The sequence below is a fragment of the Orycteropus afer genome, unplaced genomic scaffold, assembly GCF_000298275.1.
Source record: "Orycteropus afer afer isolate SDZICR_OR568_19922 unplaced genomic scaffold, OryAfe1.0 scaffold00038, whole genome shotgun sequence".
In the NCBI taxonomy this organism is placed as follows: domain Eukaryota; kingdom Metazoa; phylum Chordata; class Mammalia; order Tubulidentata; family Orycteropodidae; genus Orycteropus; species Orycteropus afer.
In genome coordinates, this window is record NW_006921625.1 from 16102087 (window position 1) to 16125403 (window position 23317).

General features: G+C 42.7%; 1 protein-coding gene across 1 annotated transcript in view; it reads left to right on the top strand.

Annotated features, from left to right (window-relative positions):
• The first annotated feature begins 20325 nt into the window (after nucleotides 1-20325).
• SHTN1 (shootin 1) overlaps nucleotides 20326-23317 on the top strand; it is a 92449-nt gene continuing 89457 nt past the window's right edge. Inside the window, exon 1 of the mRNA XM_007936852.2 lies at nucleotides 20326-20380. The gene's annotated coding sequence lies outside the window, so the exon portion shown is untranslated. The remainder of the gene's footprint in view (nucleotides 20381-23317) is intronic.

Genomic DNA, 23317 nt, shown 5'->3' on the forward strand with positions numbered 1-23317 from the left:
TCATTACACCACAGACTATAATCTTTATGGAAGCATACCGCCACATCTTTCTCCTTTAGAGAAACTGGTGGGTTCAAACTACCAGCCTTTCAGTTAGCAGCCTAGCGCTTAACCACTGTGCCACCAGGCCTTAGTCTACAAAATACCTGATATTCCTTAAAACTGTCAAGATCATCCAAAGCAAGGAAACTCTGAGAAACTGTCACAGCCAGGAGATGCTTAAAGAGACATGCCTACTAAAAGTAATGTGGCATCTTGGTGGGATCCTGAAATAGAAAAAGGATATTAGGTAAAAATTAAGGAAATCTGAATGAAGTATGGCCTTTCATTAGTAATGATATGTCAATATTGGCTCATTGATTTATAACACCTGTGTCATATTAATGTAAGATGCTAATGGGAAAACTGGTGATGTAATGGTGATACATCTTTGTGCTGTACAATCTAAACTTTTACAGTTAAAGTTTACTAAAAATAATGATGCTTGAACACATAGATCTATAAGTGCAGCTCTAGGAAAAAGTCCCAAAATTGGGACAGTTGGGTCCAAAAGGAGTGTGTATTTTAAACTAGGTTGTGTTATAGATTTTATTCTATAAAGCCGTTACACCATCAGGCTTTGCTTTACAATGTAGTAGAAACAGAACTTTTTTTCTCTGCTTACCATGGTGGCTAAACATTAAAACAGGAATTCTGAAAATTTTGTATGATACTATGAACAGTAATATGTCAGGAATTTTTTAGTTACTTGATTCTATCTCAGATCCTCTCTGGCACAGATCAGCTTACGATTCTATTATATACACATTTAAAATTACTCAGTTTCCTTTCTGTCCTGTTGGCTAAATTGAAATCATTAATAGAGTTCTTGAGGGTGCTTTGAAAACATCATTAATTCATTAACGCTGGCTGGTGTTTTCTAACAAATAATGAGTGAATTTCAGGTTTGCCATAATTTCTTTTCAGATGCGAATTCTGTCACCTTCGTGTTTTGATCAGTAGTGTTTTCCCTGGCTTCTCTAATGCTTTCATTAACAACAGAGTATAAATGACTCTCCTCTTTGTTCTTCTGGCTTTAAGAGCAGGACCCATTGGGACGTGTACCGAAGGGAATCATGTCCTAATGGAACAGTCTTTTATGACTCTCCATTAGGAAGAGGTGTTTCAAGGCTCCATGAATCTCAAAGATGAAAACTCAATGGAGGAGAAGCTACCATTAGAAGCTCTTATGAAACACCGTGTGTCTGGTTACATTTGATGGCTATTTAAAGCTTCAGTTTCATTACCCATCCTGATGTAACATGACGTAAGAGACTCTTAATGTGGGGAGGATGGTTTGTTGTCTTGGAGGATTTGTTCATGTGAAGACCCAGTTCTAGTCCTTCTTCCTTGATTTAACACGTTTATCAAGTGCCTGCTTTGTGTTAGGAACTGTGCTGGATCTGTCTGGGCATCTGGACAGATAATGACGATACTGTCCTTGCCCATATCTAGTGCTTTAACAGATTGCACAAATAGTAGTTGCTCTGTAATGTTTTCTGCACGAATGACTTAGGGAGTCGAGACTCGTTCTACCTTCTCCATTTCCACCTGTGAAATTTGACCTCCTGATAGTTTAACAGTTAAGTGGTTGGCTGATAACAGAAAGGTTGGTGGTTTGAACTCACTCAGCAGCTCCATGGAGGGAAGGCCTGGAGCCCTGCTTCAATAAAGATTGTAGCCTAGAAAACCCTATGGTCAGGTCTGCTCTGTCACATGGCATTGCTATGAGTCTTAATTTACTCAGTGACACCTAACAACAACAATAATGCATTTGTGTCTTCCTGTGTAAAATGGGGGTGTTAATATTTGCCTTGATTGCTCTACCTGAGAGAATCACTTGCGCTATTTATTTATTCAACACATGACTCTATGCTTGGTATTCTTCTGGGTGGAAGACATATAGCAATGAATTGAATGAGAGACAAGAAAACAGACTTATGTCTAGAAAATTTATAATGATATGTGTAGATGCTTTAATAAAGATACATAAACAGTGTACTCTGGTGGTAGCTTAGAAATATCAGTGCTGACATTGTCTGAGGTGTTTGGGGAAGACTTCTTAGAAGAGGTGCCAGTTAAATTACATTGAAAAGGAGGAGGTAGGGAAAATTGGGTGGAAAGGCTTTGTAGGCAGAGGGAATAATATTTGCAGAGGTACTTAGATATGAAAGATCTTGGAGGTTTCAGAGAAGCATTGGGATCCTGGGCATGATGGAGTGAGCTACAGTCTCTAAGGATGCATGGGGGTGGGGTAGATTATGTTTCCAGGTTGTAAAGCTAAGGCCTTTGGAAGTTTTTAAGAGAATTGAAGTAATCTGCTCTGTTAGTATGCTCACTAACTACAGTGTAAAGAATGAATTTGGGGAAGGGGAAAGCTGGAAGGTGGATGAAGGGTTTTGCTATTGTCAAGAGTCTGAATTTGGGCAGAAAGACTAGCTACAGAAGGACAGATTAGAGAGACATATTTTAGAGATCTGAGCAGTTTGATCCTTTGGATGAGCGGGGTATGGGGAAATCCAAGGTGATCCAGAGAATACTAGCTTGGGGTCCAGGTAAATGAGGACACTAGTGAAAAGGGATCTTCCACGCAGGAGTTAGAAGTTTGGGCTGAAATTGGAGTTGATGAGTTCAGTTTCTAACATACTGAGTGTGAAGTGCCTGCAGGACATCTGAACAGAGACATCTGGAACAGCACTGTCCAACAGAACTTGCTGCCATTGGAAGAGATATTCCTCAGCATAATTAAGGGCATGTGCACAAAACCAAAGCATTCATCTTGTGACCAGACAAGGATGCCCTTTGTCACCGTTCCTATGCAGTATTGTAGTGGAAGCCCTAGCCAGGGCCATAAGGCAAGAAAGGGAAATAAAAGGCATCCAAATTGGTGAGGAAGAAGTATAACTATATTTGAAGATGATATGATACTACACATAGAAAATGCCAGAGACACAACAAGAAAGCTACTGGAACTAATTCAGCAAAGTGGCGGGGTATACGATGAATATACAAAAATCTGTCAGATTCCTCCACACCAACAAAGAGACTGTGGAAAGGAAATAAGTTTACAGTAGTTGCCACACAAAAGATGAAATACTTAGGAATAAAATACTTATACATAGAGACCTTGATATAAAACCTAAAACTATAAAGATCATCCAATAGAGGCAACCATAGGGACCCTAATTTTTGGCATAAATAGACTATCAAACATAACTAAAATTGCACACACAGCAGAAGGTAAACTAGATGACTGGAACCTCCTAAAAATTAAACAATTATGCATGTCGAAAGACTTTTCCAAAAGACTGGAAAAAGAACCTCCAGACTGGAAATTTTCAACAAATTTTCAATTAAAAAATGAGCAGAGAACATGAAAAGACATCTCACCAAAGAAGACATACAGGTGGGAAACAAACACGTAAAGAAATGCTCATGGTCATTAGCCATCAGAGAGATGGAAATGTACACAATAACGAGAGATCATCTCAGTCCATCAATAATAACAACGTTTAGAAACCAGGAAACAACAAAAACTGGTGAGGGTGTGGAGAGATTGGAACTCTCTTAAGCTGCTGGTAGGACTGTAAAATGGTACAACCACTGTGGGAAACAGTATGAGACTTCATTACAAAGTTGGAAATAGTATAGCATATGATTCAAAATATCTAGTAGTAGTAATTCCACTACTAGATATTTAAAAAAAAGAAAGAAAGAAACCAACTTACTGCAGTTGAGTCGATTCTGACTCATAGCAACTCCCTTCAGGTTTCCAAGGCAGTAAATCTTTACGGAAGTAGATTGCCCAGTCTTCCTTCTGCGGAGTGGCTGGTTGGTTTGAACTGCCAACCTTCTGGTTAGCAGTCAAATGCCTTGGACACTACACCACAGAGCTCCTAGATATATGTGCTAGAAAAATTAGAGCCCTGACACAAATAGATATGTGCACACTCATGTCATTGTAGCATTATTCACAATACCAAAAAGATGGGAACAACCTAAGTGCCCATCAGTGGATGAGTGAATAAACAAACTGTGGTACATGCAGTGGAAATACTAAGCAACGTTAAAGAATAACAAAGAATCCACAAAGCACCTCATAATACGGGGGAACCTGGAGGACACAATGTTGAGTGACCTAAGTCAATCATAAAAGGACAAATATTGTATGAGACTACTACTATAAAAAAAAGTCAAGAAATGTTTACACAGAGAAAGAAACATTCTTTGATGATTATGTAAGGGAAAGGGAGGGTAAATCATCAACTAGAGAGAAGACACGTATTAACCTGGATGAACGGGAAGACAGTACAACAAGGAGGAGGGTAGCACTTTGTGACCAAGGCAAAGGAAGACACCGGGAGGTACATATGAGTAAAAGACCACCTTGGTATATACTGTTCCATACACAGTTCAGCAACAATAGTGATAACAGACATCTACCAGGAGATATGTAGGTAGATGGGTAGACAAGCTGAACAGAAGTGGGAGGGCCATGAGAATACACCTGTGAGTATATACAGGTTTGACAGGATACTGCTACATGTGTATTTGTATGTGCTGTGAATATGTCCAAGGATACAGAAGAGCATATGGGGAGCCAAGTTCTGAAAACTTCTTAGCCAAAATCAGACACCTTGAGGGAATGAGTCACTGAACTTGGGAGCTTAGGGCCACATTCTCAGGGTGTTCTGGTTCCCTAGTGCCACTCTAACAGGAATACACCACAAATGGGATGGCCTTAACAAACAGGAGTTTATTCTCTTACAGCTCGGGAGGCTAGAAGTCCGAGTTCAAAGTGCCAGGCTCTAGGGGCTGGGTGAAAGCTCCTCAGCCTTGGGCTTCAGCTCTGCCTCCAGCTCCCAGCCCACTGGAGCTAGAGGCATCTCTTCACTCAGGCAACTACTGGCTGCTGAGGCTAACAAGTCCAAGGTCGACAAATAAAATGGCACAGTCTCAATGTTACCAAACGACATGGCAGGCCATTATTTCAAGTCCATTGTAAGTCCCAAGGTTGGCAGAGTATGGCAGGCTGCTGAAAAATGGCACAGCTATATGCAGGGTCCAAGCATGCCATAAGCTAGAGACTATTCCCAAGTCTTCTCCTTATATACGGGAAGCAGACCACATCCCAAAGGCAGCTACTCAGCTGCTTGTGGTAGATCCCACCATGGAGTTGATTACCAGTCTCATCTCATCATGGGGAATAACTACCACCAGCTGCCCAGCCACTCAACCAGGCCCAGCCAGGTTAATATACAAATTCAGCTACCACACAGGGGCATCAAGGTCAGTTGGCATATCAAAGTCCACAAAGATAATGTTCTACATCCTGCTTTGGCAAGTACCTACTGGGTCTTAAAAGCTTGCAGCTGTTGGTCTTTCCTCATCTAGATAGAGCAAAGAAGAGTGAATAAAATCATCAAAGACTCAAGGAAACAATTAGTCCAAAGGACTAATGGACCATGTGAGGCACAGCCTCCAGCACCCTGAGACCAGAAGAACTAGCTGGTGCCCAGCTACCGCTACCAACCACTCTGATCAGGATGACAATAGAAGGTTCTAGACAGAAAGTGGGGGGGGGGTAGAACAAAACTCAAAATCATAAAAAAGACGAGATTTACTGGTCTGATAGAGACTGGTAGAACCCCCAGGCCTGTGGCCCTCAGACACCCTTCAAGCTTGGAACTGAACCCACCCCCCAGGGATCAACTTCAGTCAAATGACAGTCCTATGAAGTGAGTAACAACAGGGAAGAACATCTTCCTCAGTATTATCAACTCATGCAAGACTGAAAGGGCAACGTTTGCCCCAAAACTAAGCTCAGAAGTGAGGAAGGGGCAGGAAAGAAGGAGTGGAAATGGGGAACCCAGGGAGGAAGCGGGGGGAGTGCTGTTACATGGAGGGGATTGCGACCAATGTCACGAAACAGCATGCATGTAAATGGCTGAATGGAAAGCATTCATCCAAACAACAATAAAAAGTTAAAGAACTTGCTGCTTGGATGGAAGTGTGCTGTGTCTGTTGTCCAGGATGGTGGCCACTTGTGGCTATTGAGCATTTGTGACGTGGCAGTGTGATTGAAGAACTGAGTGTTTAACTGTTTCCAGTCTCTAGCCCCTTTTCCCTTTTCTTTGATGGAGAATAATAGTACCTGGGTTTTCAGATTTCCCCGTCTACCATGTGGAACAAAAGTAAGAGACTTATGTCTAGAAAATTTATAATGATATGTATAGACGCTTTAATAAAGACACATAAACAGTGTACTCTGGTGGTAGCTTAGCGTAATGGAGAGAAGCCTGGTCTATTTCATCATGTGCACAGAATTTGATGTACTTTGCAGGATCAGTAATAGTAACCATGACTAACGTGTACTGACATTTATATGCCTAAGCAGTCTCACATACGTTAACTCATTTACTCTTACTAACAGTGCTATGAGAGATAGGTCATTATAACTCCTATTTTACAGATGAGGAAACTGAGAGATTAATCAATTTGCCCAAAGCTCCATCGGAGACCGTAAATGCTGAGTCTGGGCTTAGTTTGCACTTTTTTTGGGGGAAGTTTTTAAGAAGTTTATTCTTTAAGTACTGTCTTTATTCTTTCTTTCTTTCTTTCTTTTAAAATTTCTTCTGGTTTCTGACTGCTATCTAGAAGGCTGGAGATTCAAACCCACCAGCCACCCTCAGAAGGAAGGTTGGGCAACTGACTTCCGTAGTGATACCCCCTTGGGAACCCAAGGAGCGGTCGCTATGAGTCAGCTCCGACTCGATGGCAGTGAGTTTGGTTTTTGGTTTGTGGTTTGGGTAGGCTGCGCTTTTTGATGACTGTGCCATGTGGCCTAACAGTGCAGGGAACTGGAAACCTGAGAGATGGAGCCTTCTCAACGTGTGACAGAGAACTAGTCAAATTCATCTTTTCTTTGTGTTGGTTATTGTAGGGCTTGGAGGAGCTTTCTTATCAAATCACTTGAGTTGTGTGCCAGTTCACTTTTATATTTTTTTTCAAACCGTGAGCAAGTTCTGAAACAATTAGAATTCTTTTTGGGTGACCCTGTAGCATTACCCCCCCTAAAGAAAAAGTAGCTAAATAAAAAGGTCACTTCTGTTTTTGCCAGGTGTGCTGAGGATGGAGTTATGTATGCACCGTGATATGTATTTTTTGAAAAGTAATGTTGTTTAGAGCAGTGATCTTGTTTATTTTCTTTATTTCAAAGAAATAAAAATCTAAGTAACTTTTTTGCCTCCTTTCTTTCCTTCTCTGTTCAGTCTCTGGCTGCCAAGTGGTTGAGTTCTTCCCATGCTTTCCTCGCTCCTTCCCTGTACTTGGTCTTACGTATTTTTGTGAGCTGCATATAGTCACAAGAAAACATATTTTCTCTAGGTTCCATTAAGATACGGTAGTAAAGGGTTCTTAATGAACGCTTTTCATAAAGACCCAGTAATTGAGAGTCTACGACATTTCATCTGGATTCTATTGGCAATCTACTGGAAGAATAGTATTGGTATTTAAAAGCAGCCTTCAAAGCTGTTATCTGATATTGTAAATAGAAAAAAATTCTCAATGTCAATATGCCATCATGGTTTCATAAGCCTTCAGTGTTTGTTTTTTACATCTGTAAAGTAGGTCACCGGGAATAGAGTGTTAAATCATGCTATTTATTGCTAGTCTGTCGATAAAATCTTTATTTATTTTTTTAAAACAACATCAGATATTGTGATAATATCTGGCAGTGAGTTTGAGTTTTAGAAATGTGTGTGTGTGTTTATGTACATGTGTGTGTGTGTATTTATGGCGGCTGGTTTCAGAGTTTTGATGGCTATTTTCAGATTACTGTAGAAACAGGAAGCACTGTTTTTCTTATTTATTTATTTATTTTTAGAAAATCTGAGCTATCTGTGGATGAGGCCCACCTCAACGTGTAATAAAAGGAAGGTGGGAAAATCCAACGCCGGCTCTCTGGTGCCAGTCAAGGTTCTGGTCCGGGGGCTTGGGAGCAGCCCTCCATGGTTGTCTTGGACAGTTTCCTCCGTCAGTGACCCTGGATCATTTCCTCCTCCCCATTTAATTCACTGTATACTTCCTCTTCTCAACTGTAAAACCAAAAAGAACCCACTGCCATAGAGTCGATTCCAACTCATGGCGACCCCCATTGGGTTTCCTAGGCAGTAAATCTTTATGGAAGTAGGTTGCTCCATCTTCCTTCCGCAGAGTGGCTGGTGGGTTTGAACCGCCAACCTTCTGGTTAGCAGTCAGATGCCTTAGGCATTACACCACCAGAGCTCCTTCCTCAACTGTAAGGCTATCTGAAAATGGTGCTTTAGCTCAAAGATGAATGTGGAGGTTTCGGTTGCTTTACTTTTCTAGTAATAGAGATTTTAAAGTAGAAAACTACTGGGTTTCTTCCTACATAGTTGAAAATATTTTCAAAACAACTCACATGCTTTCCTAACTTAGCAGGAATGAGTCTGATGACCAGGTCATGGTTTGGTGATTGCTGATCTTGAAGTGCCTGGAAAGCCAGGTGTTCTGAGCTGAGTGCTCAGAGCACAGACATGTTGCTGCTGGATTAAGGCAGATGTGTAACCGTGAGTTGGACACGGAAGCTTAGTTTGTTTTCTGAAGGCCGATTTCCAAAGTGAACCTTTGATTGCACAGGCCACTAGTGCTGGAAGGAGCTTCAGGGAATACTCACCAAGGTCCTTTCTGAGGACCAAGTGCTGAGCATCAGAGAGGTGAAGTGACTTGTCATAGGTCCCTCATCACGAGTCCTGGATCTCCAAACCCACCAGTCACTCCTGGGAAGGAAGGTTGGGCGATCTACTTCTGTAGTGATACTGTCTCGGAAACCCAAAGAGAGGTCGCCATGAGTCTCCTAATGACCTGGGAAGAACTCAAATCTAGCTTCGTGGGCTCAGATCCGCTGTGGTCTCTTTCCCCCTCATTCTTAAAAGCTGAAGCCCTGTGACCTCTTCTCCACGTTACCCCCAATCCAGTAAATGAACAATAGTGGTGAGTTTTGGGTTCCCAGGTTCTCTGACACTAAACTTTTGATAGTGTTACAATGTTGCTTTCCCCTTTTTCTCTTTTAGCAATTGGTGACTATGAAGACCTTAGAGCGGAGAACCAGAAAACAAAGGAGAAGGTTTGTATTTTACCTTTTTTCATTTCCTAAGTGTGTAAAAGCCCACACGGCATAGTGCGTTGTTCTGCCACCAATTCCAGTGAAATGTGAACGCGAGTCTTCCCCTTTTCTCTTTCATTTGTGGTTCAAGCCAGTATCAACTCCAGGTCCCAGATAGTAAAGAAGAGCAGGTCTGCCACTGTGGGCACAGCTCTGAGATTAACCACACGGCTAAGTGCAGCGAGGCGCCAAGCCAAGCATCTCAAGTTGCTAAGAATTGTTCATCTTCCCTGTTAGTCAGATTCGGGATTCTGGTGATGGAATTGAAGCCCAACACATTTAGCTCCAGGACTTGGACATTTTGAAGCCTAGAGAGAGCTCTTTATAATTAGTCATTGGTGTTTAGCCCACAAGCCTCCATCAATCCTTTGTATATTTGCTTCCACTATCTATATGAATAATATAAACACTCAGAGAAGTTGGGGAGTAAGGTTAATGTTTCTGGCACTCTGGCACTTTGCTTTGCAATTGAATTCTCCTTACTTTTATAAATTATATCCTTTTGTCTCTGAAAATGTTCATTTAAGGTTTGTGATCATTTGTGTGTTTATATATGGCATGTATTTTTTTTTTTTTTCTCTCTCTCTCTCTCTTTCTCACTCCCTGCAAATTTAGGAAGGGCACAAACGGAAGAGCAATAATTACAGGGATGTTCTTGTTAGGTGCCACCGAGTTGGCTCCAATTCATAGCAACCCTGTACAACAGGACGGACCCCTGCCTGGTCCTGCACGAGCCTCACAGTCTCTGCTGTGCTTGGGCCTATCGTTGCAGCCGCTGTGTCAGACAGTATTTGGCTACTCTTCGTAAAGTTCTTCAAGAACAGATCAGATGGTGTTTCCCTGCTATTCATAAGGTTGTCAGTGGCCAGTTTTTTCCAAAGTGGATGGCCCCATCCTTCTTCCCGGTCTGTGTTAGTCTGGAAGCTCTGCTGAAACCTGTCCACCATGGATGACCCTGCTGGTGTTCACAATACCGGTGGTATAGCCTCCAGCCTCGCAGAGTAATGAAAATTGTCAATGAGCTAAATGTTTATAAAACTTGCAGCATACTTGTTGTATTTATTTGGTTACTAGGAACGTTGTACTTTTTCACTCATGTTAGTTTGCTGCTAAGATGGTTGGAGTAATGTTCGTGGTAAGAACTCTAGTTCAAAGCAGAGTATCATATATTTTTAGTTCAGTTTTCATGTAGTTTGTAAGGATTCTTTGTTCTGTTGTAGATAAATTCCTTGGTGTTCTGTGAAATCCTGAGTGTCATTTCCTCCCTTCCTTAGGCGATTCAGGGAACGGTAGGTGGAGGTGATGGAAGTATCCATGGTAGAAGGTAGCTGATGCATGCGTCTAGAATGTCATAGAAAATGGATTGATAAGAGCATTTCTAACTCCATAATCATGAAAAATCACACACGTCCTGAGAACCTGGGAGGTTGTACTTGGAAGGTTGTGCTTGGATCCTGGGTCCTGAAAGCCCCATGATTTGAAGGTAGAGCTAATGGATGAAGCTTAGGCTACATGGCTTGGGCCTCTTTCCCTAAGATAATCTGCCATCTTCAGCTCTCAGAAGGAGAAAGAGGCTGAGAGAGTATCAGTCAGATGTCTCTTCTGTAAGTGTTCTAAACCTAGGTTGTTGTGTTGTTGTTATGTGCCATCGAGTCAGACCTGACTCATAGCGACCCCTCCTTGGGTTGCCGAGGCAGTATCACTATGGAAGTAGGTTGCCCAACCTTCCTTCCGAAGAGCCAACCAAGTTGGAGGGCTCGGTTCGAGAAAACTCTGACATAAGCCTCCAAGATGTGAGGAGGGGAGGCAAAGACATCTTTATGTACTCGAGAAGAAGGATGAAGAAGAAAAGGAGTAACAGAAGAAAAAGAGTAATTTTTTTCTCTCTTTTTTTCTCCTCTAATCTTTGCTAACTTGTAGATCCAGTGAATGAATAAACAAACCCACTGACATCAAGTGGATTCTGACTCCTAGGGACCCCCCATTGGGTTTCCAAGGCTGTAAATCTTTATGGAAGTAGATTGCCCTGTCTTCCTCCTGTGCGGCTGGTGATACCAAATGCCTCACCCACTATGCCACCAGACCTCCTTTTGTAGACCTAGCAGTGTCCTATAAATAGTAGTTGCTCTGTAAACATTCATTGTTGATGATTGTTGTTTAGCTGAGAGCTACTTTCTGGAGGGGCGTTTAAGCAAACCATCTGTTTTGAAAATGGTATTCTAGGTAAAATGCATTTGATAAAAGAAGGATGAATTACCTCAGGCCATTAACTTTTTCCTTGTCTCTATGTGGAGTGTGGGCAGATACTTGCATAACAATCGTATGCCTTATTTGCTGCTTCTGTTTTAATCGTTAGGAACCCTGGTAGGCCAGTGGTTAAGCACTTGGCTGCTAACTGAAAGATCAGCAGTTCAAACCCACCAGCCATGCCTGGGGAGAACGATGTGACAAACTGCTTCTGTAAAGATTTACAGCCTTAGAAACCTGATAGAACAGTTCTCCTCTGTCCTCTAGGGTGGCTGCGAGTCAGACTCGGTGGCAGTGGGTTTTTGGTTTAGCTCTCATTCTTTAAATATAACTGTTAACAGAAATGGGGTGAAAAAAATGAAAGCAACTTGGAATACTGTTTGGGTAAGCACAATACAATAATAGGTTTTTTTTTTTTTTTTTTTTTTGATTCACTGCACCCTATTTATCTTCTGTAAAACGTCAGCAGGCTGATTACTGAAGATTTCCCCCACAAAGGGGGCCTGTGTTACAAAGGAGGGAAGCATGTAAGGCACATGAGGCAGCGTAGAGTGAGGTGAAGCAACGTCTGTTCCTGGGATGAAATGGAAGGCCCTGTTTTCACTGGCAAAGCGCTTCCTTGTGCCTGGCTGGGCGAGCTTTGCCCAGTCCACATCAGCACGTGTGTGTGTGTGGGTGTGTGTGTGGGTGGGTGGGTGGGTGTGTGTACTTGGCCCTCCTTGTTGCCACACGGCCCCAGAACAGGGTTCAGTTAAATCCAACAAGGATTGTAGTCTCAAGCAAGACCCTTTTGCCACAGTTAATTTGATGTGAGAAAATGTTGAACAAATGGAAGGAGCAACCAAATAGGCTGCAGATTCTTTCTCCCTCCCACATGTCCGCATGAAGCCTCTTTTGCCAGGCTGTGACCCTTGTCGGGAGAGGCAGCAGATGGAGTCCGCTGGGTAGGGTTGTTCCCTGGCCTCCTTGGAATCCTCTCTGTTGAAATACATGTAGGGCGTGCTGCTCCTTAGGGGTGGCAGTTGGTTAAGAATTCACATTTATTACGAAACCATAGTGGGTCTTGTGCAGTCACTTATCCCCTTGCTTAATGCTCCAAACAGCCCCATTTCACAGATAAGGGAACAGGGCCACAGGCCTTACATGCATTTCCCAGGGCTACGCAGATAAACCAAACTAAACTGACCGCCAGTGAGTCGATCCGATCCCAACTCATAGCGACCCCTTTCAGCTTTGCAAGGCGGTAAATCTTTATGGAAGTAGATTGCCCAGTCTTCGTCCGGTGGAGTGGCTGGTAGGTTTGAACTGCCAACCTTCTGGTTAGCAGTCAAATGCCTCAGGCACTATGCCACCAGAGCTTCTTAGGTTATACACACAGTGGCAGAGTATATTCAGATATGAGTCTTGTGACCACAGATGTGCTTTTGAAAGCAGGTAGATCTGAGGGAACTTATTGACTCTTTTTCCCCCACAAAGATCCTGACTATTCTCAGTTCTCTTTTGTTAGCTCATGAATTTTTCATGGCAGATGATCAGAGTCTGTACCTTTCCGTGGAGCCCTGGAGGCGTACTAGTTAAGCACTCAGCTGCTAACTGGAAAGTCAGTGATTTGAACCCAACCCTTATCCGCGGGAGACAGACACGGCAGTCTGCTTCCTAAAGATGACAGACGGGGAGACCCTGAGGCAGCTCTGCTCTGACCTTCAGGGTTGCTGTGAGTTGGAACCTACAGCAGTGGGTAATGAGAGGATACTTTTCTGGATCATTTGTCTGTATTATCCATCAGTTTATATCTAAGAACTAAAAGATAAATGTGAAATCCATCTTATAGCAGACAAATTCATACATACATTGTTCATATGTATATGTATGTATCTGTATGTTGCTGCTCCTGTTGTTGTGTGTCATCAAGTTTCCAACTCATAGTGACCCTGTAGGACACAGTGGGACTGCCCCACAGGGTTTCCTAGGCTGTAATCTTAAAAGGAGCAGATTGCCAGGTCTCTTCTTCTGTGGAGCCACTGGTGGGTTCAAACCATCAACCTTTTGGTTAGCGGCCAAATGCTTAACCATTGCACCAGCAGGGAGCCTAATATACGTGTATCTATGCATATATATGCCATATATACATACATATGTATGTGTGTGTGTGTGTATAAATATAAATGAAACGTCGTCTCGAGCTCCACAGGTAGGAGATTTTTTTGGAGGTGTGGCATGGGCCATTTTTTAAATTGATCTTTTCCTTTGTAATTCTCCTTTTTTAGCACAGGAATGTTGATCATTTTGTCATTTTTAATCAATGACTTGAGGATAGAATCAGTTTGTCTGAGTTTATATGGAAAGCTATTTTGAAGGGAAAACTCTTTTGTTGACTGCCTTCTGAGTACCAAACCAACCAAACCAAACTGACTGCCGTGGAGTTGGATCCGATTCATAGCGACCCCTCCTTGGGTTTCTGAGGTGGTATCACTACAGAAGTAGATTGCCCCATCTTCCTTCTGAGGCGTGGCTGGTGGGTTTGAACCACTAGCCTTCTGGTTAGCAGTCAAATGCCTTAGGCACTGCGCCACCAGAGCTCCCTTCTGAGTACCAGGAGTGTAAAGGATACACACATATATAAATAATATATGAAGTCCTACTCTTGAGAAACTCCACCCTAATGAAGGGCCCAGGCAAGTTAGCACATGACTGCGCCTTGGGAGCGAGTGCCTAGAGCTAGGGTGGGACGGGAGAAGGACAAGGCAGAGGTCCACAGTGTTCCAAGTGGCAGACTCTCACTAGCCTTCACTACCTCATGTAAATGTCACTTACTTTTTCCATAGTCTCCTCTGACTCTCTCACAGGCAGAATTAGTTGCTTGCTTTTTTATTTTTATTTTTTTTAATTAAAAATACCTGCCTGTTTCTTAAGCATGTATCACATTTTAAAACCCCAAATTTATTATTATAAAAATATCAAATAGGGTACAAGGAAATGGGATAGGTTGGATTAAAATGTGAAAACCTGAGTTTGTTTGTTATAAACATCAGGGACAGTGGGGATCATGGAAAGAGTGCTATTTTCTGTTACTCGCATTTCTTTTTGCCTAGTTGCTCAATGGCTTTTTCAATAGTATGTTAAAAAGTGGAAGGGAGTCAACAAGCCTTCCAAATCTGTATTTCTGTGTCTGGAGAAAGAGACGACTGTGCACTTTGAAATCAGGCAAGTGTGTGTCCCTGTTTGGGGTGCATTCTCTTATAGCTTTCCCAGGACTGTTGTCGTAATTGTGTGGGGTTTATTTCCCTACATTGTGGGAAAGACTCATTGTAGGTTGAGTGGAGTAGTTTTCACTTTTCTCAGAGTGACAGGATATGTGTGTGTGTGTGTGTGTGTAATGTGTTAAAAAAAGCAGGAAATCTGTATAATAGAAGAATGTCTGCCTTTAAGTAATAAGTATTTATGTTTAATGTTATGTTCTGAAATCGAGTTTTGAAGTGCATCAGTGTTTAAGGGGCTGATTAGAAGTCGTTTGGGTGAGCGGCTGCACCAGTGCCATCAGGCTGCTCTGTCAGGTTGCCAGGAAGGATAAATGAAAAGGGGACCAGACAGCCGCTTTCTAGGACTCCTGTTTCAGGGAGCAGGGTGGATGGCACTGTTTGCATCTTGGATCGTTTGTCTGTTGTTAACATTTCTTCTTCTTGTGTACTTTTTCAGAGGTGAAGGTCCCAAAGTGTTTTATTTAAAGAAAAAAAAATTAATAAGGAAGCCACTTTAACAAGCAAGATATGCATCCATTATGCTAACTGTTCATGCATAATACATCCACATACATGCTGTTTCTTTGAGACAGAGTGGCAAGTGGTTGTGCCAGAGAAAAAGTAATTACTTAGCAGTTTGAAAGTGAAAATGAGTCTCTTATTAACAGCAATCTATCCAGAAACAAAGAGCAAGAATCTGTGTTCTGATGACATGTGTTTCCCTCGAACTCACAATACCTAGAATTTGGAGAATGCTACAAGGCAGCTTGGGGGGACGGCTACTACTTTTTCTTGCCTGTGAATATTGGAGGGAAAGAATTTTGAATTGGGAGTAAGAGGAGCACCAAAAGAGAAGGAGAGAGACAGCCTTTCCATCCTGGCGGGAGTGACTTAACTGATGAATCTTTAAGGATAAGTACTGTTGAATTCCAGCCACACTTACCCAGCTGAAAAAACAGAAATACCCATTATTATTAAAAATGATTAGTTGGTTCTCTCGTTGCATCACCAAGGATTCTAACACAGGTAAATACGCACAGTTCTGATGCTGTGCGTGTTTAAATTTTTTACAGATTGAAACTGGACATGGATGAGAGGTACTTGGAGAAAAGTAGGGGTGGTGTGGGGCTGAGACTCCCTCAGACTTAGTGTCGTGTCTGTGGTGCAGTGTTGTTCTCATCTGGTATGTGTCCTTATTGCACCATCCGTTGTTCTTTCTTGGGAGATAAGTTTGTGAGCACGTTGTCTGTTACGTTCTTCTTTGTGTTACTCCCACTGCCTACTACGGTGTCTGGCAGGTGCAGGTGCTGTCTAACTCATTTGTTCAGTACTAGAAGGTGGGAAACAGAGGCATTCTATGGCCTTGGAAGATGAGTGATTACAGTAGATACTTGCTTCGAAGCCTAACTCTGCCACCTGGAAGGGACTTACCCAGAGATGGATTGTCCTCTCTCTTGGTGTGTGTCTGCAGTGCGTGTGTGCTTCTTGGCTCCCAAACTGGCCTTTCTACAGTCTGTCAACCCACCATCGCACTTGTGCAGCAGGGAGATGAAAACGAGTGTTGATATTAGGGGAAGTTAGACACGATTCGGAAGGATTTTTTTATTTTTTTGCATCAAATGTCCATATGTCACCATACTGCAAAATACAAAGATGTCTTTGTATCTACATCAGTTATCTGTACTTCTGCTGAGCCCTACTAAGCAGACATGTTAGTGTTAACGGTAGTTGGATGATATGTGGGGGAGAAAGAGCTGCCCCTTCTTTGAGGGGAGGGGAAAGATGTCAGTTCACAGCGGAAAGACTTCCTTCCACAAATCAGTCGGCTAGTGCTTTGAAATGTTGGTTTAGTTTCTGAAGCCAGGTACCTGGCTGGATGAGGCTCAAGCAAGAGATCTGGAACATAGCCAGGGCTTCTAATATTAAGGGCTTTCAAAAGCAGCAAGGCCAAGCTCCGGTCAATTGACCGCTTCCTAAAGGGCTAGGATAGAGCCTGGAGAGTAGGTGTATGGCGCTTGCTGCAGCCAGCCGGCACTTGTGCTGCTGGGCTCTGCCCTAGCCCTGAGCCACACAGAATCGTGGGGCAGCATAATTAAGTCATGTGAACCAGGCACATCTGTTGCTACTGCAGGGTCCTCATGAGCAATTCTAACACAAAAAGAAGCCGTTTCCACAAATGGTGCAGCCGCGTGGGCAGGGTGCAGGAGGGGAGGGCGGGTGAGGGGCTTCTGTGGGGCATCAAGATAGGACAGTCTTCCAAAAAGGCCCGGAATCCTTGCTAACATTTCTTCCCTGGTGGCACAGTGAGAGGGAGGTCACAGATATTTTTCTGGTTCACGTAAAATAATACAAGTGTGTGTGTGGAGCCCTGGTTAGTAAACATGTGTGTCCTTTGTGTTTTGTTCCGCTTTGGTTTGGAATGTGTAAAAATATTTGCCAGCTACTCCTCAGGAGAAAGATGGGGCAGTCTGCTTCTGTAAAGATGACGGCCTTGGAAACCCTGCTCTGGCCTGTAGGGTCACTCGCTATGGGTTGCAGTCTACTCGGTAGCAGTAGGTTTGGTTTTTTATGGGTTAAGACACATCTGCTGCATGTGTCGATGCCGTCCCCCAACCCACAGCCCTTTCAGGATCCATAGCAGATGGTCAATTCTGTGACTGCCAGTTCTATCACAATGTGGTGGCAGAAAATAGAAAGCGGAGCCCCGTGAAGAGCCCTGGTAGAACACAGCTGGGTTTGGGAGACGGCTTGTGAATCTGCTGGCCATGACTGCAGTGTTAGCCTGAGAGTGGTAAAGGGGCTGTGGAGACGGGTTACCGCAGGCTGTGATGAACCCAAGCCACCCACCGCCTGGGCCTCTAAGCAGAGAGCATAGACTGAAGTCTGTCTCCTGGGCACTCATAAAGGACAGCCTAAACGGGTCAGGCACACATGACGCCAGCAGATAGTAGCACTGGTGATTTGTGTGTGCTGTCACCTGAGGGCCTTTCTCAGATCTGAATGGAGATCAGTCCGAAACAGGCATCCCTGTTTCATGTTCTTGTCGTGGAAAGACTGGGTGAAAACTCTCTCAGGTTCAAATAAATGAGAATAAAATGATCTTTGAATTCCTCCAGGAGGTGCTTTGAGAGACAGATAGAAGGACACAAGTGGCCTTAAGTCAGGAAAGTGTTCCCAAGTCTTAGATGAGGACAAATTTTCACAAACCATCTACCCTTCAGAAACACCAGATTATGAAACATGAAATTCATTGGCAAGTGAAACGCCAGATCCACCTCATTGGACAGTCATGACTCAAGAGTTTCAGGCTGGCCAGAAAGAATATCTGTGGCTTCTCTTTGTGCCTTAGACCCTACTGTGCATCGTTTGGGGTGGGTGGTGGGCTGGCAGGGATGGCGGGCAACATAAAACAAACAGAAGCCAAGTCCTAGAAAATAGGAGGAACAGACTTGAGACCTCTGGCCAGCCTCTCTGGAATCAAGTGCTGTCTGGTGTAGTCAAATTGAAGGAGAGAGGGGTCTGTGAAACTCATTGAGTCCAGAGTGCTAGGGTTTAGAATTGTAAACACACACAGATCTCTTAAAAAAAACCCAAAAACCACTAAATGCAGTTGGATTGAAACTAGAGACTCTGTCAGGCAGGATTGTCAGAGGTTGGGTCCCCGCAAGGGTACATCAATGCAAGAATATGCCTTCTCTTTTAGGAAATGACCCTGGTTCAGCCTGACCCATTCTGTGGGGTCTGAGTCAGGACATGGTGCACAGCTCGCGGGTTAGCCCTGTGTGCTTGGTTCATGCACTCTTGCCATATGGATTTGCCCATGTGAGTGGGGCCAGGGTGTGTAAAGTTTGTGTGGTTCTCTAGAAACAGAAGGGAAAACAATGAGCCATTTGCTTCTAATTTAAAAAAAATATTTTAAAAGCACAGAAAGAGGCAAAGAGTAATAAATAACAATTACTACACAGAATTAGCTGTTGTTATTTTTGTTTTTTAGTTTTCTTAAAAAAAACTGCAGATAAAATCCCATGTTGCCCTGTCGTAGTCCCATTTCCTAAGAGACAATCCTAACTTTTGTATGCATCCTTCTGTTTCATGTTGTCATGTTTATTTATGTCATATACCTCATGAAATACACATATATACACAATATAAATATACGACATGTTCTTGTGTGCTTAAGATACTATTTGCTATGTCTATAGTCTACAACTCCTTTTACTCAGCTTTATGGGCATTTGCGATTTCTGTGGATTCATGTAGCTTTCATTCATTCATTTTCACTACTCTAAAGTTCAGTATATGAGTACACCCTACATTTTTTTTATTATTTTAAATGCTCAACATTTTTTTAGAGCTCGTCTTGTGCACATTAGTGGAGATTTTTGGAGCATATCCACAGGGAAGTAGTGCTGAGTCATAGGAGATGTGCATTTTCCGTTTTGATAGAAATTGATTTCCCTAATACTTCTACCACTTTACACTTCCATTAGCACTAGTGAGTTTTCAACTCCTGGTACCAGATTTTTTTAGTTTTTTGCCAGTCTGATAGATGAGACGATTTCACAGTTTTAATTTGGGTTTCCCCAATCACTGATAGCATCATAATTCTTTATGCCATTGGAATTTGAAATTAAATCTCTCCAGAGGGATGCAATCCCAGTATATTGATCTGGCTGGGAATCAAGTACAGCTTAAAGTTGTGCCTTATTCGGTGGTACCCAGAGGGATTGAGGTACCACCAAATAAGGCACAACTTTAAGCTGTATTAAGAAATTAAGTTTTCACTCTAAGAGATAAAATTCTTGAAGTTTTACGTATTCTTGATGGAAATGTCTCTGAAATGTATTCTGCTTTCCTGTTTTGTGAAATTCAAAGCGTATTGACTTCAGTCCTCATAATGAGTGAGCATCATGGTTTTGTTAAATTTCATTAATCCTTTCAGAGCCTGTTGAAATGAGACTTTTATCTTTCATCATCTTGTTTTTCTTTCAGGGGTTTCTCCCACCTTTTAAGATGAAAAATCGTTTTATATAAATGGCGCGAGCTTCGCGTGGGATCTTTTGTCTTCTCTAATTTGCTGCCATCTTCTCTTCAGAATGCTAAGGACACAGGGATGATAGCCCTTAGGTGACGGAGTGCATGGGGCACGTGGCAGCAGTCTGCCCGCGTTCTGTGATCTTTCCCATCTGCTTCCAAGATGCACCAGTGTTCTGGGTAGTTGAAGCTGTTGGAAATCTGACCTGTGGATGAGTGAGGTGTTCACAGCATTAGCAAAATACCCATTTATAAAGAAGCGAAAATACTCGCCTTAAGAAGGAATACATTTTAACTCATGGTTGTTAAATTGGGCTGTTACTGAGGAGATAATGACCAGCAAGGTGGCTCATTATTTCAGAAGGTCTGAGAAAATTCACTAGACATCACGGTACAAGTACCATGCTGGTTAAGCAGTATAATTCCCACGTGACTGTTTTTTTTTTTTTAAAGTTTTACATTTTGTTTTGTTTTCAGAAAGTTGCTGCTGTTTATAAGCTTACTATTGCTTGCCTTTCCAGTCTTAAAAATTTATGGTACAAATTTAACATTTCCTTTTTTTTCTCATTTCAGTGTGACAAAATTAGGCAAGAACGAGATGAAGCTGTTAAAAAACTGGAGGAATTTCAGAAAAGTATGTACGCATTTCGGTGGAATGACTATAACACACATGATTGTGTATTGGGATTACGTGGGTAGACAGAGGCCCTTGGGGTTAACTACTGATGCACTGGGCCTCCCATCAAGAAAGCAAGCATGTCTTCCTGCTTGCCCATGCAGCATCCTGGCATTACTGTGATTTTTAAAGAAAAAGAACGAGCGTTATTATTTTATGTGTGTGTGATTATGACAGTTTGTACTTGATACAGAAAACCCTTGCTATACAGAAAAGTTAGAGAACAGAAATGACTTTTCACCTTCAGTCCTTGAGAAAAACCAAAGGTGGCGTTTTGTAGCATATCTTTCCTGTTTTTTTTTTTTTTTTCCTTCTGAGTGATATATGTATCTACAAGAAATGTGTTCAGTTTATAACCTGCCTTTCAGGCACAGTATATTGTGGTCATCTTTGCGTGTCAGTAGAGATGTACATCGATTTTAATCATTGACCATTGTGTTCCATGATACAGTAGTGCCATCATTTCTTTAGATATTCTTTCACTGATGGAGTTGTAGCTATTATCAATAATGCCATGGCAAGTATTCTTAATATGTAATCTTTACCGTGGTCTGATTATTTCCTTGGGTTAATTCATAGAAATGGAATTAGGGGCTCAGAGAACTTACACATTTTTAAGAGTTTGAATATTTGAAATTGCCTTCTTACTAAGGAGCATTGCATTACCATGAAAAGAACAGATGTCTGACTCCCCAAAACCTTTTCTGGGCATTTGCTAAGCAATTTTTTTATATCATATAAATCTGTTATTACTTTATCCCAAAGATAGAACATGGCTGATTGCACTCAGAAGGATCAGATGGAAAAATGTCATGGGAAAAGGGCCAGGCCTTAATAGGAGGACACCCTTTCTCTCGGAAGGCCTTTCACCATCACTCTGCATATACTGCAGCAGTCAGGAGTTTGATAGTATCATACACTGGTGACTCAGTAAAGACATGACAAAGCATTTTGTTCTAGTTAAAGGGAACACAGCCGTAGACAGTGGAGCATCATAGTTCAATTTCGGTGGGCCAGTTTATTTTCTGTTGTGTGGCTGTACAAAGAAAAGTAGAGGGGATTCTGCTGACACTGCCTGTCTTTGGAGGTCCCTATGCTGTGGAGAAGGAGCCCTTGCTGGGAGTGTGTGAATTACAGCTGCACAGGCCTTCCTCCATCCTTAATGCAGGGTTAGTGAGATGTTCTCCTACTTGTGTTGGTGCCGAGCCGTAGCTGAAAGAGTTAGACCATTGGCGTTGCTGCCAGTTAACATGCTTGAATTATTGATAGCAGGTTGGTGTCCTGTGGGTAATGGGAATAGATCAAGTTGTTATGCTTGGACTTGTTGTCATGTTTTGGTCCAGGTGGGGGTAGTAGGGATTTTGCTTCTTACATTATGCAAAAATGGAAGCAAAGTCTCCCTAAATCCACCTACTTTTATTTATTTATTGTATTGTACTTTGTGTGATAGTTTACAGAGCACATTTGTCTTCCATTCAACGATTTATACACCTTTTATTTCCTGAAGTTAGTTGCAGTCCCCTTAATGTCACAGCACTCTTCCCACTTCTCCCTGGGCTCCTGGTTTCCGTTCATCCATCTTTCCTGCCCCTTCCTGCCTTCCGAGCTTTGTTTTGGGGCATATGCTGCCCTTTGTCCCATGTGGTTGATTGTGCCAAGGAGCATGTTCCTCCGTGGCGTTATTATTCACTTTATAGGCCTGTCTGTTGTTTGGCTGAAAGTTGGTCCTGGGGGTGGGTTCAGTTCCAGGTTGGGGGGTGTCTGAGGGCCACAGTCCCAGGAGTTCCACCAGTCTTCCATCAGACCAGTGTCAACCTACCTTGAGAGTAACCGGTAAACCCTGCTTTGATCTGCCATTTCTCTTCTCCCTTTCTTTTGTCTCTTCTAAATACCTCTGATAGCTTTAAAAATTTACGTTTTACTTTATGAGCAACTCTAATTTAAGGCTGAGAGGATCAGTTGAAAGGTTAGTAGAACAACCTCAATCGTTGTAGTCATTTAAATACCTTTAGTAAGCTTGCCTGATAAGGGTGGGATGGCAGGAGAACAGAATGCTAACCCTTTACTCAGTCTCAAAGAACAGAAGATGGGGGATAAGAAGACTCTGGAAATACTGGTTAAGAAATTCTGAGACAAATGGCTTCCTAGCTTTGGAAGAGAAGTTGGAATTTCAGATTTGGAGGGAAGGAGGCAGTGTCCTCAGAGAAGAGCACCAGCTGGTGTGAACCCAGGGACCCCTGAGCAAGTGCCTGCTGTATTACAATCGGGGTGAGTGGTCCTGCCTCCTAGGCTGTTCCAGGAAGAAATGAGATACTCCATGGAAGAAGTGCTTACCACAGCACTTGGGACAAAGTAAACCCACTGCCATCGAGTCAGTTCTAATGCATGGTGACCTCCATAGAGTTTCCAAGGCTGTAAACCTTTACAGACTGCCTCATCTTTCTCCTGTGGAGCAGCTGGTGGGTTCAAACCTCTGACCTTTTGGTTAACAGCTAAATGCCTTACCACAGCACCATCAGAGCTCCTTGGCACAAGGCAGGCACTCAGTGATGTTAGCTGCTCTCCCACCATCTTGTCCTCTGTACCGCCTGGGACCTGACTGTCCTTCGGTGGTACTAATTCCTATCAGTTACCTTCAGTGAGTTGGCGTCCATCACCTTTAAGTGGATGCCAGTCTCCACATTTGGACAGTTCTGATGGAATGTTTCTTTTTGTGCAGAGGTGAGATCTGCCTCCTGTGAGTTTATTGATGAGGTCCAGCTCTTCATGTGGAGGAAGAGAGCTGGATAAGGCTGCAGGAAAGCTTCATTTGGCCACAGGCCCTTCCTCCCTCGCTCTGTGTGCTTTCCCCAGCTGTGTCCACGACGTGTCCTTCCCCAGCTCGTGTCCACAGTG